A 13,113-nucleotide genomic window follows, 5' to 3' on the forward strand; every position below is an offset into this window, starting at 1 on the left:
CACAATTAACTAGTATTTTACTCTTCTACATATTCTGGCTAAAGACATTTAGACCTTTAGAAAAGCCTCGGTTTGCAATATGTCACGAGAACTGCCCCTGTCTCGCAGCTCCCAATTCTCCTCACATAAAGCCTTGGGCTATGAAATCCATATTCAAGTCCCCTATCCCCCCTTGTTGGAGAACGACTAATCCATCCAGGAGCGGGTGGTCAGAGGGTTTTATGTTCATCTCTGAGGATTTAGCTCCTAATCCATTCATCCAAAAGGTTATAATCTCTGCCAGTATTCTGAAGAGTGACGTGCCTTTGGTCCCATGAATGGCAGGTGACTGTCCAATGCTGACATTCTTACCTAAAATCACAGGAGAACCATGTGAAATGTCTTTAGGATGTGTACTTAGAGGACTGTCGAGTTCCATGTGTCAAAAGGAAGGGGATGTGGGAGGCTAAAATCCAATATATGAAATTACCTTCAACCTACCAAGAAAATCACGAAACTCAGGGGACAAATGTTTGCTCACTGAGTACGAAAAGGAAAGCGCCGGTGGCAGAGAAGAAGGGCACAGGATAACCACCGAGCTGCTTGCTCATGGGAGACTGAAACCAGCACTGCAGGACGGTAACAGGAGAGACAAAGCCATGGATGCCGTGCCAGCAGCTCTCACTCCTTCCCTCCAGGTAACCGATGCACTTGCTAGAAAGCCTTTTCCCTGCCTCTTCCTCGAAACCCATTTCCTTACCTATGAAATGAGGCTAATCTTAATTCATAGGAGTTTTGCGAGGATTAAGATGCTCCATGTGAATATGTGCTGCCGTGTGCAACGAATGCTGGCTATTCTGTTAAAAATTCCCTACATTTCCTATTTTTAAGGAGCCGGCTCAAGCTTCGCCCCACCACCCCCACCTTCTTATTCCCCCGAAGGTCTTGTTCGCGCTTCAGGTGACCGCATCTCTCACCGCTATCCCCGCTCTGGCTTCTGCGACACTCCTATCACTGCGTGGCACACGCTACCGGGTACTGCTACCTCTTTTTAGCCAAAGATACCTATTTTGTACCACGTGCTTCCCCTCTGCGCCGTTGCTCACGCTAATCTCTCAGCCTGAAACAGAGGCTCAGTGAGGGGCATTAATAGGGTCCAAGGCATGCAGGTCAGGAGTGGCTAAGCTGCCTGCAGAGCTGGGGTTTTCCTCTTCTCTGTATTTTCCCCTGTATCCTTTGTGCATCTGATGTGATGCCTCGTACGGGATAGTTGAAGAATCCTCTACCGATTTAAAAAGGGAGAGCCTGTAACAGCATCTTAACGTAGGATTTAGCGATGGTGCTGCCATTGCAACAATCAGTTCGGAAAGTCTTAATAACAGCAAATGGTGGGGAGAGCAGAGGCGGAGAGGGGTTCTTGAAGTACACGCCGGAGGTTAGAAACCTGCGTCGGGGCTGCCTGGGTCCTCTGAGGTCTGGCTGCACTTTCACGCTTTGGCAGCTTAGAGTCTGACGTCATTAATGTGGATTCTTACGGAGTATGCAGCTAGATAGGTTCGGAGGGCTTGCATGTCTGTTGAACTTGACGAAAGACTGTGGCCACCTAATAACATTTAAAATTTGGTTTAGCCTTTTCGCAGATCTGAGTGAAACATCTTATATTCCACGAAGATTCAGTGAGGTTTCTTTTGCTATAAAATCGTTCATCTGCTGGGAATAGAAGAAGGAGAGAGTAAGAAGAACAAGGTCGCTGCTCAGGAGTAGATGATGGACTGTTAGCACACAGGGTCGCGTCTGAACTACTTGGCCCTTACACTTCCACGTCAAGGGAACACGATATGTCGCTGGGAAAGGAAGCAAGATTGCCCTGCTGAGAGAGAACTGAATCCCAGGAGAGAGGAGGAGATAGTTCATCAAGCGCCTAATAGCTTTAAATGCACTTTGAGATTTCCAAGTTCCTGAGCAGGGAAAGAATTGGCAAATGTGATGGCGAAACCTTTTTAGATAATCAGGCAGCAAGGAGTCATTGCAGACTTTGTCTTCTTCTGTAGGTTGGGTTCAGTTTCTCCAGAGAAGACTGTTCCAGTCTCTGTCTGGGGAAGAATATACCCTGATGCCCAGATTCGTTCTGGGAATCAAGTGTGGACAGGGCCTTTGGAGCCCTGGGGTCAGTAAGGGATTCACAGAATCCCTCTGTTCTCAGCCTCACACCCACCTCACCCACGACATCCTCAGTATCTGGGGATACCCAAGCCTCTTCTGCTCAATGTCCACTCATTTTCTCTAAGAGAATAAACCACTCTCTCAGGTCTCAGATTAGACATCATTTGTGGTGAACATTGTCTAACCTCTTCTCTTCAGGTCAGATGAACATACTTCTCCGAAGTACTCCCATAATACTGTTGACCGTTGACTTCACCTATCATGGAACTTAGCACACTGGATGCAAAGGGCAATGTGCTGGTCTGTGCCTCCCAACAGACCTAAACTCAGGGGTTGTCATAGTGGTTATCTTATCCAGAGTCGCCTTCCCAGTTCTTACACAGAGTCTGGGTGTTCCTAGGAATGCTAGATAAGGTTAAAATATGACTATTTTGGACTGAAGCCGGAATAGGCTGACAAAACTCTTCTAAAAAATGATTCATTGTAAATATGTATTAAGTGGATGAATATTTAATCAATCATTATTGACCAATATCAGGAATACCTGTAGGTATATAAAGTTTTTGAGAGAGTGAAAACACTTGACGGTGACCTGATAGCCTGAGTGAGAGAGAAAGAAGAGCAGTGTTTAAAATTCAGTAAAATGTGTTCTGTGAAACTGGTATTACCTGGATACCAAAACTAGACAATAATCTCAATAAAGAAAAGCTACAGAGCAATATCCCTTATGAGTGTAGATGTGAAAATCCATAAGAAAATACTAGCAAACCAAGTCCAGTATGATGTAAAGAAGGATTATTTATACATTATCAGATGGCATTTATCTCAGAAATGTAAGTTAGTTAGTTGTTAGTTTTAGTTGTTGTTAGTTTTGTTGTCACTGTTGTGTTTTTATTATATAAGTTTCAGGTGTATGTTTTAATGATTCAACATCTGTTGAATACACTACTACATAGTGATCCCCACCACAAGTCTAGTTACCACCCATCACCATACAGTTAACCAACCCCCTCACCCATTTCATCCACTCCCTGACTCCCTTCCCTTCTTGGTAACCACCAGTCTGTTCTTTATATCTGTAAGTTTGTTTTTGTTTTATTTTGTTTTCTTTATTCCACATATAAGTGAAATCATATGGTATTTGTCATTCTCTGTCTGATCTATTTCACTTAGCTTAATACCCTCAAGGTCCATCCATATTATTGCAAATGGCAAGATCTCTCTCCCTCCCTCCCTCTCTCTCTCTCTCATGGCGGAGTTATATTCCACTGTATAATTATACCATGACATCTTTATCCATTCATCTATTGATGGAGGCTTAGGTTGTTTCTATGTCCTAGCTACTGTAAATAATGCTGGAATGAATGTAGGAGCACATACGTCTTTCTGAAATAATGTTTTCATAGTCTTCAGATAAATACCCAGAATTGGAATAGCTGGGTCATATGGTAGTTCTAGTCTTAATTTTTTTGAAGAATCTCCATATTGTTTGCCATAGTGGCTACACCAATTTACAAGGGTGCATGAAGGTTCCCTTTTCTCTGCATCTTCTCGAACACCTGTTATTTCTTATCCTTTTGATAACAGCCATTCTAACAGGTGTTAGGAGATATCTCATTGTGGTCTTGATTTGCATTTCCCTGATTAGTGATGTTGAACATCTTTTCATGTGTCTGTTGGCCAACTGTATGTCTTCCTTTGAGAGATGTTCATTCAGGTCCTCTGCCCATTTTTAATTTTAGGTATATAGGTATGTATGTTTGTATGTATTTATTTTTATTTAAAGATTTTATTTATTTATTTATTTATTTATTTATTTATTTATTTATTTATTTGACAAAGAGAGAGAGAGAGAGCACAAGCAGGGGGAGCAGCAGGCAGAGGGAGAGGAAGAAGCAGGCTCCCTAATGAGTAAGGAGCTTGATGCAGGGCTCAATCCCAGGACCCTGGGATCATGACCTGAGCCGAAGGCAGATGCTTAACTGACTGAGCCACCCAGGCGCCCCATCTCTGCCCATTTTTTTAAATCAGAGTATTTATTTTTGTTGTTGTTGTTGAGTTGCATCAGTTTCTTACATATTTTGGATAATAACCCCTTATAGGATATAAGGTTTACAAATATCTTCTCCTGGGGGCGCCTGGGTAGTGCAGTCGTTAAGTGTCTGCCTTCGGCTCAGGGCGTGATCCTGGCGTTCTGGGATCGAGTCCCACATCGGGCTCCTCGGCTGGGAGCCTGCTTCTTCCTCTCCCTCTCCCCTGCTATGTTCCCTCTCTCGCTGGCTGTCTCTCTGTCACATAAATAAATAAAATCTTTAAAAAACAACAACAACAAAAAAAACCAAATATCTTCTCCCATTCAGTAGGTTGCCTTTTTGTTTTGATAATGGGTTTCCTGTGCTGTACAGAAGCTTTTTAGTTTGCTGTAGTCCCATTTGCTTATTTTGGCATTTGTTATCCTTGCCTCTGGAGTCAGATCCACAAAGTCGTTGCTGAGACTGATATCAAGGAGCTTACAGCCTATGTTTTCTGCTAGGAATTTTATGGTTTCAGGTATTACATTCAAGTCTTTAATCTATTTTTTTATTTTAATTTCTTAAGTATTTAATTTTAATGTGTGGTATAGAGTAGTGATCTAGTTTCATCCTTTTGCATGTGGCTGTCCAGTTTTCCAATTGCCATTATTGAAAAGACTGTCCTTTCTCTGTTGTCTGTTCTTGGCTCCTTGGTCATATATTAATTGTCCATGTATGTGTGGGTTTATTTCTTGGTTCTCAATTCTGTTCGATTGATCTGTGTGTCTGTTTTATATCAATACCACAGTGTTTTGATCACTATAGCTTTGAAGTGTAGTTTGAAATCAGGGAGATTGATGCCTCTAGCTTTGTTCTTCTTTCTCAAGATTGCTTTGGCTATTCAGGATCTTTTGTAGTTCCATACAAATTTTAGAATTTGTTCTAGTTCTTTAAAGGATAACATTGAAATTTTGACAGGTATTGCGTTGAGTCTGTAGATTGACCTAGGTAATATGGACATTTTAAGAATATTAATTCTTCTAATTCACGAACACAGAATACCTTCCCATTTATTTGTATCTTTTTCAGTTTCTTTCATTGGTGTCTTATAATTTTCAGGGTACAGGTCTTTCATAGTTGAGTACGATGTTAGCTGTAGGATTTTAATATATGACCTTTATTTTGTTGAGGTATATTCCCTCTATACCTACTTTGTTGTGAGTTTTCATCATGAATGGATGTTGACTTTGTCCAATGCTTTATCTGCATCTATTGAGACCAGGGATTGTTTTATCTTTTATTTTGTTAATGTGATGTATTAAGTTGATTGATTTGCAGATGTTGAACCATCCTTGCATCCCTGGAATAAATCCCACCTGCTTGTGGTATATAGTCCTTTTAATGTATGGTTGGATTCAGTTTGCTAATATTCTATTGAGGATTTTCTCATGTATATTCATCGGGTATATTGGCCTGTAATTTTCTTTTTTTGTTGCATCCTTATTTGGTTTTGGTATCAGGGTAATGCTGGCCATGTAAAATGGATTTGTAAGCTTTTCCTTCTCTTTAATTTTTTTGGAAAAGTTTGAGAAAGATAGGTATTAGCTATTCTTTAAATATTTGGTAGAATTCAACTGTGAAGTAACTTTTTTCTGAATATGCACCCCATCCCCTGCAAGGGAAACAAAACCAAAAATAAGCAAATGGGACTATAGCAAAGTAAAAAGCTTTTGCACAACAAAGGAAATCATCAAGAAAATGAAAAGGCAATCTAGTGAATGGGAGAAGAGATTCTCAAATGATATATGCAATGAGGGGTTAACATTCAAATCGTATGGAAAACTCCTACAACTCAACATCAAAAAACCAAATAGTCCAATTAAAACATGGGCAGAGGACCTGAATAGACGACTTTCCAAAGAAGACATACAGATGGCCAACAGGCACATGGAAAGGTGCTCAACATCACTAACCATCAGGGAAATGCAAATCAAAGCCACAATGAGACATCACCTCACGTATGTCAGAATGGCCATTATTACAAAAAAGAGGGTCACTTGGGTGGCTCAGCTGGTTAAGCATCTGACTCTTGATTTCCGCTCAGGTCCTGATCTCAGAGTCCTGGGATTGAGCCCTGTGTCAGGCTCCATGCTTAGTGAGGAGTCTGAGGATTTCTCTCCTTCTCCCTCTGCCACTCCCCCTGCTCATGCACTCTCTCTCTAAAATAAATAAATAAATCTTTAAAAAAGAAAAGAAAAGAAATAACAAGTGTTGGAGGACATGGAGAAAAGAGAACCCTCATACGCTGGTGTAGCCACCATGGAAAGCACTATAAAAATTCCTCAACACATTAAAAACAGAACTACCATACAATCCAGCAATTTTGCTTCTAGGTATTTATCTGAAGACAATGGAAACACTAATTCAAACTGACATATGCACACTTATGCTTATAGCAGCATTATTTACAAGAGCTAAGATATAGAAACAACCTAAGTATCCACCAATAGATGAATGGATAAAGAGGATGTGGTGTGTGTGTGTGTGTGTGCGTGCACGCACGTGCAATGGAATAATACTCAGCCACAAAAAAGAATGAAATCTTGCCATTTGCAACAACATGGCTGGACCTTGAAGGTATAATGCTAAGTGAAATAAGTCAGACAAATACTGTATGATCTCACTTATTTGTGGAATCTGAAAAACAAACAAACCAGCGTGGAAATAGACTCATAAATATAGAGAATAAACTGGTGGTTGCCAGAGACAGGGAAAGTGGGGGAAAGATGAAATAGGTGAAGGATTAAGAGGTACAATCTCCCAGTTATGAAGTAAATAAGACAAGGGATGTACAAGGGTACAGCATAGATCATAATCAATAATATTGTAAAAACTTTCTGTGGCACCACAGGCTTACTGTGGTGACCATTTCACAATGTATATAAATATTTAATCACTATGTTGTATACCTGATACTAATACAATATTGCGTGTCAATTATTCTTCAATAAAAAATCCCAGCATACTACGTGAAGTCATCCAGAATAAAAGATAAATGAATGAGCAAAAGAATGAATGATCTAGAGAATTCCATGGGTGTCATTCATTTCAGGGTTCTATGGAGCCCCAGAATGTGTGCTAAGCAGGGTGATGCTTGGATCCGTGGGAAATCACCACACACTGAACTAGGTGTTACTTCTCTTCCATCTCCTACTGAATCCACTTTTCCTTTTCTTCTTCTTTTTGTTAAAAGATTGATTGATTTGACAGAGAGAGAGCACAAGCAGGGGGAGCAGCAGGCAGACAGAAAGGAGGAAGCGGGCTCCTGGCTGAGCAGGGACCCTGATGTGGGGCTCAATCCCAAGACTCCAAGATCATGACCTAAGCTGAAGGCAGACACTTAACCAACTGAGCCACCAAGGTGCCCCCTGAATCCATTTTTCTTCTCATTTGCTGAGAGACAACTTTTCTATCAGATGAGAAGAATTAGGAAGGCAAAGATATGCCAGCACCCCCAAATACCAACTCCTTTTCTTCCCATAAAATAGGGTGCTAAACTCAGCACCTGGACGTCTGTCCAAGGATCATACTCAGCTGCTAAAACCTATGGGGTTCATCTGACCCGACTTCCTGGAAGTGCCCTCCAGGGATTCAGGGACACACCCAGGGCTTTGTTAAGTATTTTATTAAAAAAGAATGCTTCTGTGTGATTCAGTCACCTTAAAAGTTGTTTAATTTGATCATCTACCTAGACTCGAATCTCTTTTCTGTACTAGATAGCCACGAGAAAAAGCTTCGAGCTGAGAGCACGAGGGAGCCAACTCACCGTCCAGCAGTAGCTCCCTTGCCAGCGGGCGACACTATTTTGCTGGAAGGCATGAAGCCTGAGCAACGGATGGAGGAGCTGTGCCGACCTTAGCTTGAAGTCAGACTCTGGCTGTTTCCCTGGGATCTTGGACAGGTTGCTGGAGCGTCTGTTTCCTTGTCTGTAAAATGGCACTATTAATGCTTGCCTTACAAGGTTTTAAGGATTAAACACATTTAGCTCAGGTTGGGGGAAAAAAAAAGCAAATTGCCCAACACAAAATAGAAACAACAGCAACAAAAAGCTGAAAATTAAAGAAGACAACTGAGCCTTGATTTTCTGAATTAATTGACTAATATTTTTCAAATGAGCTATCAAGGAAATGGACAATTTGGAACTAATACTTATCCTTTTCATTGGAAGCTATTATTTTCCCCTATTTATACCAATGGATATACACAGCTTTAACAAATATCTTTCTATTAAATGTGGAGGGTAGATATATTCAATAAATTAAACTGAATCGATAGAAATACCAAATGCATATTTAAAATTCAAATAGTTATTAGTTCACTCTAACTTAGCAGATTTATTAAGAACAAAAACTTAAAAATTTTGTTTTCAACTCGATTGGAAGTTTTACATGAAAATTATATTTATCAGCCATCTTATCAGTTTTTCTTATTTTTGTCCAAATGAATCATGTTCTATTTTGCAGCATCTCTTACAAGACCTCTAAAATGAAGTGATTTCACTGCTGTGAGGAATGCTATGCTGGATTGAAAATGTAAAATCATTCTGGAACTGGATATCCAGGTGGCTATTGCCCCAGACAATTTTGTTTTACCAAAGCAAATGATCTTCTTAGGTCTTGCGGTTTATTTTTATCGTGTAGTCCGAGAATCGTCTACAGCCATCCTTTAGCTTATATATTAGCAATAATTTCTTTTTTAAAAAAGATTTTATTTATTTATTTGAGAGCAAGAGAGCGTGTGCACAGGCGGGGGGAGGGGCAGAGGGAGAAGCAGGCTCCCTGCTGAGCAAGGAGCCCAATGCAGAACTTGATCCCAGGACCCTGACATCACGACCTGAGCTGAAGGCAGACGCTTAACTGACTGAGCCACCCAGGTGTCCCTTAGCAAGAATTTCTCACACGAGACTGTGAGAACTGAGAAAAGAATGGCTTTCTAAAGTACTAATTCAGTGTAGTGAGCACAAGTCACGAGACGTCACTCCGAGACGTCACTATTCTGAGACTTCTACTAAAAAATACTCCCTTTTCACATGGCACCACGCCGGCTCTGCTGCTTTAATTGTTTACAGTCTGAAGAGTCCCAGACTGAGAACTTGGCGATGATTCCCATCTGATTCTGGCCAAGGGATGGTTGGGGAAAGTCTTCCAGAAACAAGGGTCGAGCTAGAAAAAAGTCACAAGAAGATCTTGACCTTAACTTAGATCATGAACATTATTTAAAGGCACAGCTCTATAGTCTATAAAGCCCCAAAACACAGACAATAATAATTTATTTTAATTACAGATCGAATATGTTTTGCATGACATAATGTATCTCTACCTGTAGTTTCTAGTCTTTATAGATACCCTGTTAGGGGCTTTACTTGTTACAGGCTTTTTAGATAAAAAAATTGTAGGTGTAACTTACCATAACGCCCCATTTGCTTATCTCCAGTGGTTAGCCTGAGAATAGGCACGTGACCCAAGTCGCAGGCTGATCCATCATCTTTCTTCGGGTATTTATGTATGGGCACTGACAGAGAGTGCTGACCGTGTCTGCAGAAATCCCTGCGGAAGTCCTTCTCGCTGGAGAGAGCGAAGCTAGCACAGAGGGGTGTGGCAAGGAAGGGACCCACAGGTGGATGGATAGCTAGATGGGGCTTCCTGGTGCTCGAGGAGTCCTTGGAAGAAGTTGGGAAAGAGGTGAGCTCTATTTTGTGAATTAGTTTTCCTCCTTCCTCCCTCCCCACCTTCCTCTGCCCTCCCTTCCTACCATCCTTCCTATTTACTTATGCCATTTTGAATTCAGTTTATTTTGGTTTCAACAAAGCGAGTCCTGACTAATTCAGCTACTCAGGACTTCAAAGTCAGTAGAGTTATAGTCCAGGTTCCACGTGAACTGGCAGAAGTAGGCAGTGGTGATGGGTTCTTCCTCAAGCTCAGGACAATACTTCCCTCAGATCTTTATACATTCATAACCGCGAGCTGTTTCCTGTAATTATGGAAATGGTCGCAGATTAAAGGATAGAGATTTTGAGCAAGTTATTTTTGGATGTTGAGGCTCAACTTAGATGGTGGAGTATCAGATGTCAACGGAGAAGCAGAGCTTGATCTCTTTGAGAATTTATGTATTGATCCAGTCAATAAATATTTGTTTAGTTTCAGTTTTGTAGCAAACTCTGCTAGGCCCTAGAAGACACTAGAAGGCACTAGAAGTCAACAGAGACATGATTCCTGCCTTCACAAAATTATGGCCAATTAAAGAATTAGTTATTAAGTTCTGAGAAGGGAGAGAGGCACAGGGAACTTTGGGATCACATAGACATGGGGCCTTCCCTGCCTGACGGAGGCTCTTAGGGAAGGTTCCCCCACAGGATGTTTAATCTGAGACCTGAATGACAACAGAAGTTACCCAGAAATGGAGTGGGGACAGAAAGCAGAGAACAATCCAAGTAAAGCAAACAACATGCCCTGTGATCTGGTGGTCAGAGAGTGTGGAATATTCCACATAACCGAGAGAAGGATAGAAGCGATGGGGGCGATGGTGAGTGAAGATGGAGAACAACGCTAGCTCACGATGTGCTTTGGAGTTTGTTTTTGAAGCACTTTAGACAAGGGAGCTTGCCTTGCTCTGAGGCGTGCCCAAGAGACAAGAAAGAATGGCCAAGGGGGCCTATGGCTTATTTCCCATCAGAGCACCTGCGTGTGACTCACTCTCACTTGCCCTCTATTTCCTCTCCTACATAATCCCATCAGTTCAAGGGACCACTTGAGCCCCTTCTCTACATGGTGCTGTTGTTCCGGCCCCGGCTGGCTGTCCAGCCAAGGGTGGGTTAGTCATAGACATCCTGGGACTGGTCACTGAAGTAGTGGATGGAACACCAGAGGTGTCGGGAGGCAACCTGAACACGATAAGGAGACAAGAAACTGCTCCCCAGCAAGAGTAGATTAAAAGAGGGGACAGTGGTTGGACTGTTGGGGTTTCTGCAAGTGTTAAGTAAAATTTAAACAAAGTCAAGGAGTCAACACATTCATGTGCTGAGGCAAGGAACCAGACAGAAAAAATAACACATTGAAACTTGAGAGAATCCTTCATGAAGCAATTTTGAGCAATGTGGCAGCTGAAACTAATTGTTTCACCCAACTAGGAAGGCTTAATGACTCAATGTGTTTGGTAACACTTCCTGCCACACGTGGGTTCCTAAGCAGCTGGGGTGTGGTGTGTTCTGAATCTGTGAATTAATTAGTTATTGGAATTTTTATTGTATATTATTTTCAAGGAGTTAAAAATACTCAACAAGTCAGTTCTTAACAGGACATGTTTTATCCAGATTTCAATTCTGCTACCTCCTAATTGAAATAAACTCTGATCGTTTCTAGCGAGAGAACACGTATATCGCTGGACAAAGCAGGCTTTTATCTCCACACTGGAGAGTGAGCTCTGAGCTCTTCTCTGGCAGGGACTACATGTTAATCCATTTACATTCCTCACTGACCACATCCCACCAAGTAACTACGAAGTACCTGACATAGAGTGGGTTCTAAATAAAAGTTTGTTGAATGAATGAATGAATGAATTGAAAGCCCATGCCTTGGAAATGATGCTCTCTTTCTCCATCAGCCTGACTTCATCACTTCTTGTTTATATAAACTAGTACTCATTATTTAACATCTCTAAATTTAGTCTTCTTATTTGTAAAATGTGGTACAAGGGGGAAGGTTCCAGCCAATAATTCGCATAGTGCTTAGTTTAGAGATTGTAGATATTGGGGTGCCTGGGTGGCTCAGGCAGTTAAGTGTCTCCCTTTGGCTCAGGTTATGATCCCAGGGTCCTCGGATGGACCTCTGCATGGGGATCCCAGCTCAGCGGGGAGTCTGCCTCTCACTCTCCCTCTGCCCCTCCCCCTGCTCATGCTCTCTCTCCCCTCCCCACCTCAAATAAATAAATAAATTCTTTAAAAAAAGATTGTAGATATTAAGTCTATTAGGGATGATATTCTTCTTTTAGAGGTAGATTGGTTATTTCCTTAAAATCATTGAAGTTTAAAAGGCGTAAAGTTCTTGTGGACATATATCTCATTGTTTTCAAAAAATATTTATTAAACCTCTTTATAGGTTAGACTCTGGTGGTAGGAACTTACCCTCACGGTGCTCATCTTCTCTAGGAGAGAAAAAAGAACATAAGTAAAGAAACAGCATTTGGTGATGAATGTGTTGAAGGCAGTGGACAAGAAGCTATGACGGATGGTCCCCGGGAGTGGCCACTGCGCATAGAGGTCCCAAGGGAGTGGCTCTGGAGGAGATGGGTGAGGTAGGCGGGAGATAGATTCTGCGGACTAGGAAAGTCGCGGTAAGGAGTTGGGAATTTATCCCAAGTACATTGGAAAGCTCCTGGGAAGTTTTAGCAGGAGGGTGATATAATCTGATTTACATTTTGAAAATGGACTACAGTATGAACAATAAATTTGGGGTGGGCAGGTACAGAAACAGGGGAATCAGGAGGCAATCGCAATTGTTGATGTGAGATAAGTTAGCGACTGAGATTAGGGTGGTGGCAGTGGTCATGGCAAGAAGGGGGGGATGCCATCTATCTGTCTATCTATCTATCTATCTATCTATCTATCTATCTATCTATCTATCTATCATCTACCTATCATCTGATGTATCTATACATATATATCTATACATATATATATATCTATATATCAAATAGAATTGATGGAAATTGTTGATGTGGAGCATGGGGAAAAAGGGAAGATCAAGGCTGTCAACTGGAATTTTATTGAACAAATAGAAAAAATTTCTTTATTTATTGATTTGAGAGAGATATCAAGGGTGTGAGTGGGGTGGAGGGAGAGGGAGAATCCCAAGCAGACTCCATGCTAAGTGTGGAGCCTGATGTGGGGCTGGATCTCACCACC

This window comes from Ursus americanus, chromosome 13 (genome assembly GCF_024610735.1).
Source record: "Ursus americanus isolate L20-20 chromosome 13, mUrsAme1.1.p, whole genome shotgun sequence".
Classification (NCBI taxonomy): domain Eukaryota; kingdom Metazoa; phylum Chordata; class Mammalia; order Carnivora; family Ursidae; genus Ursus; species Ursus americanus.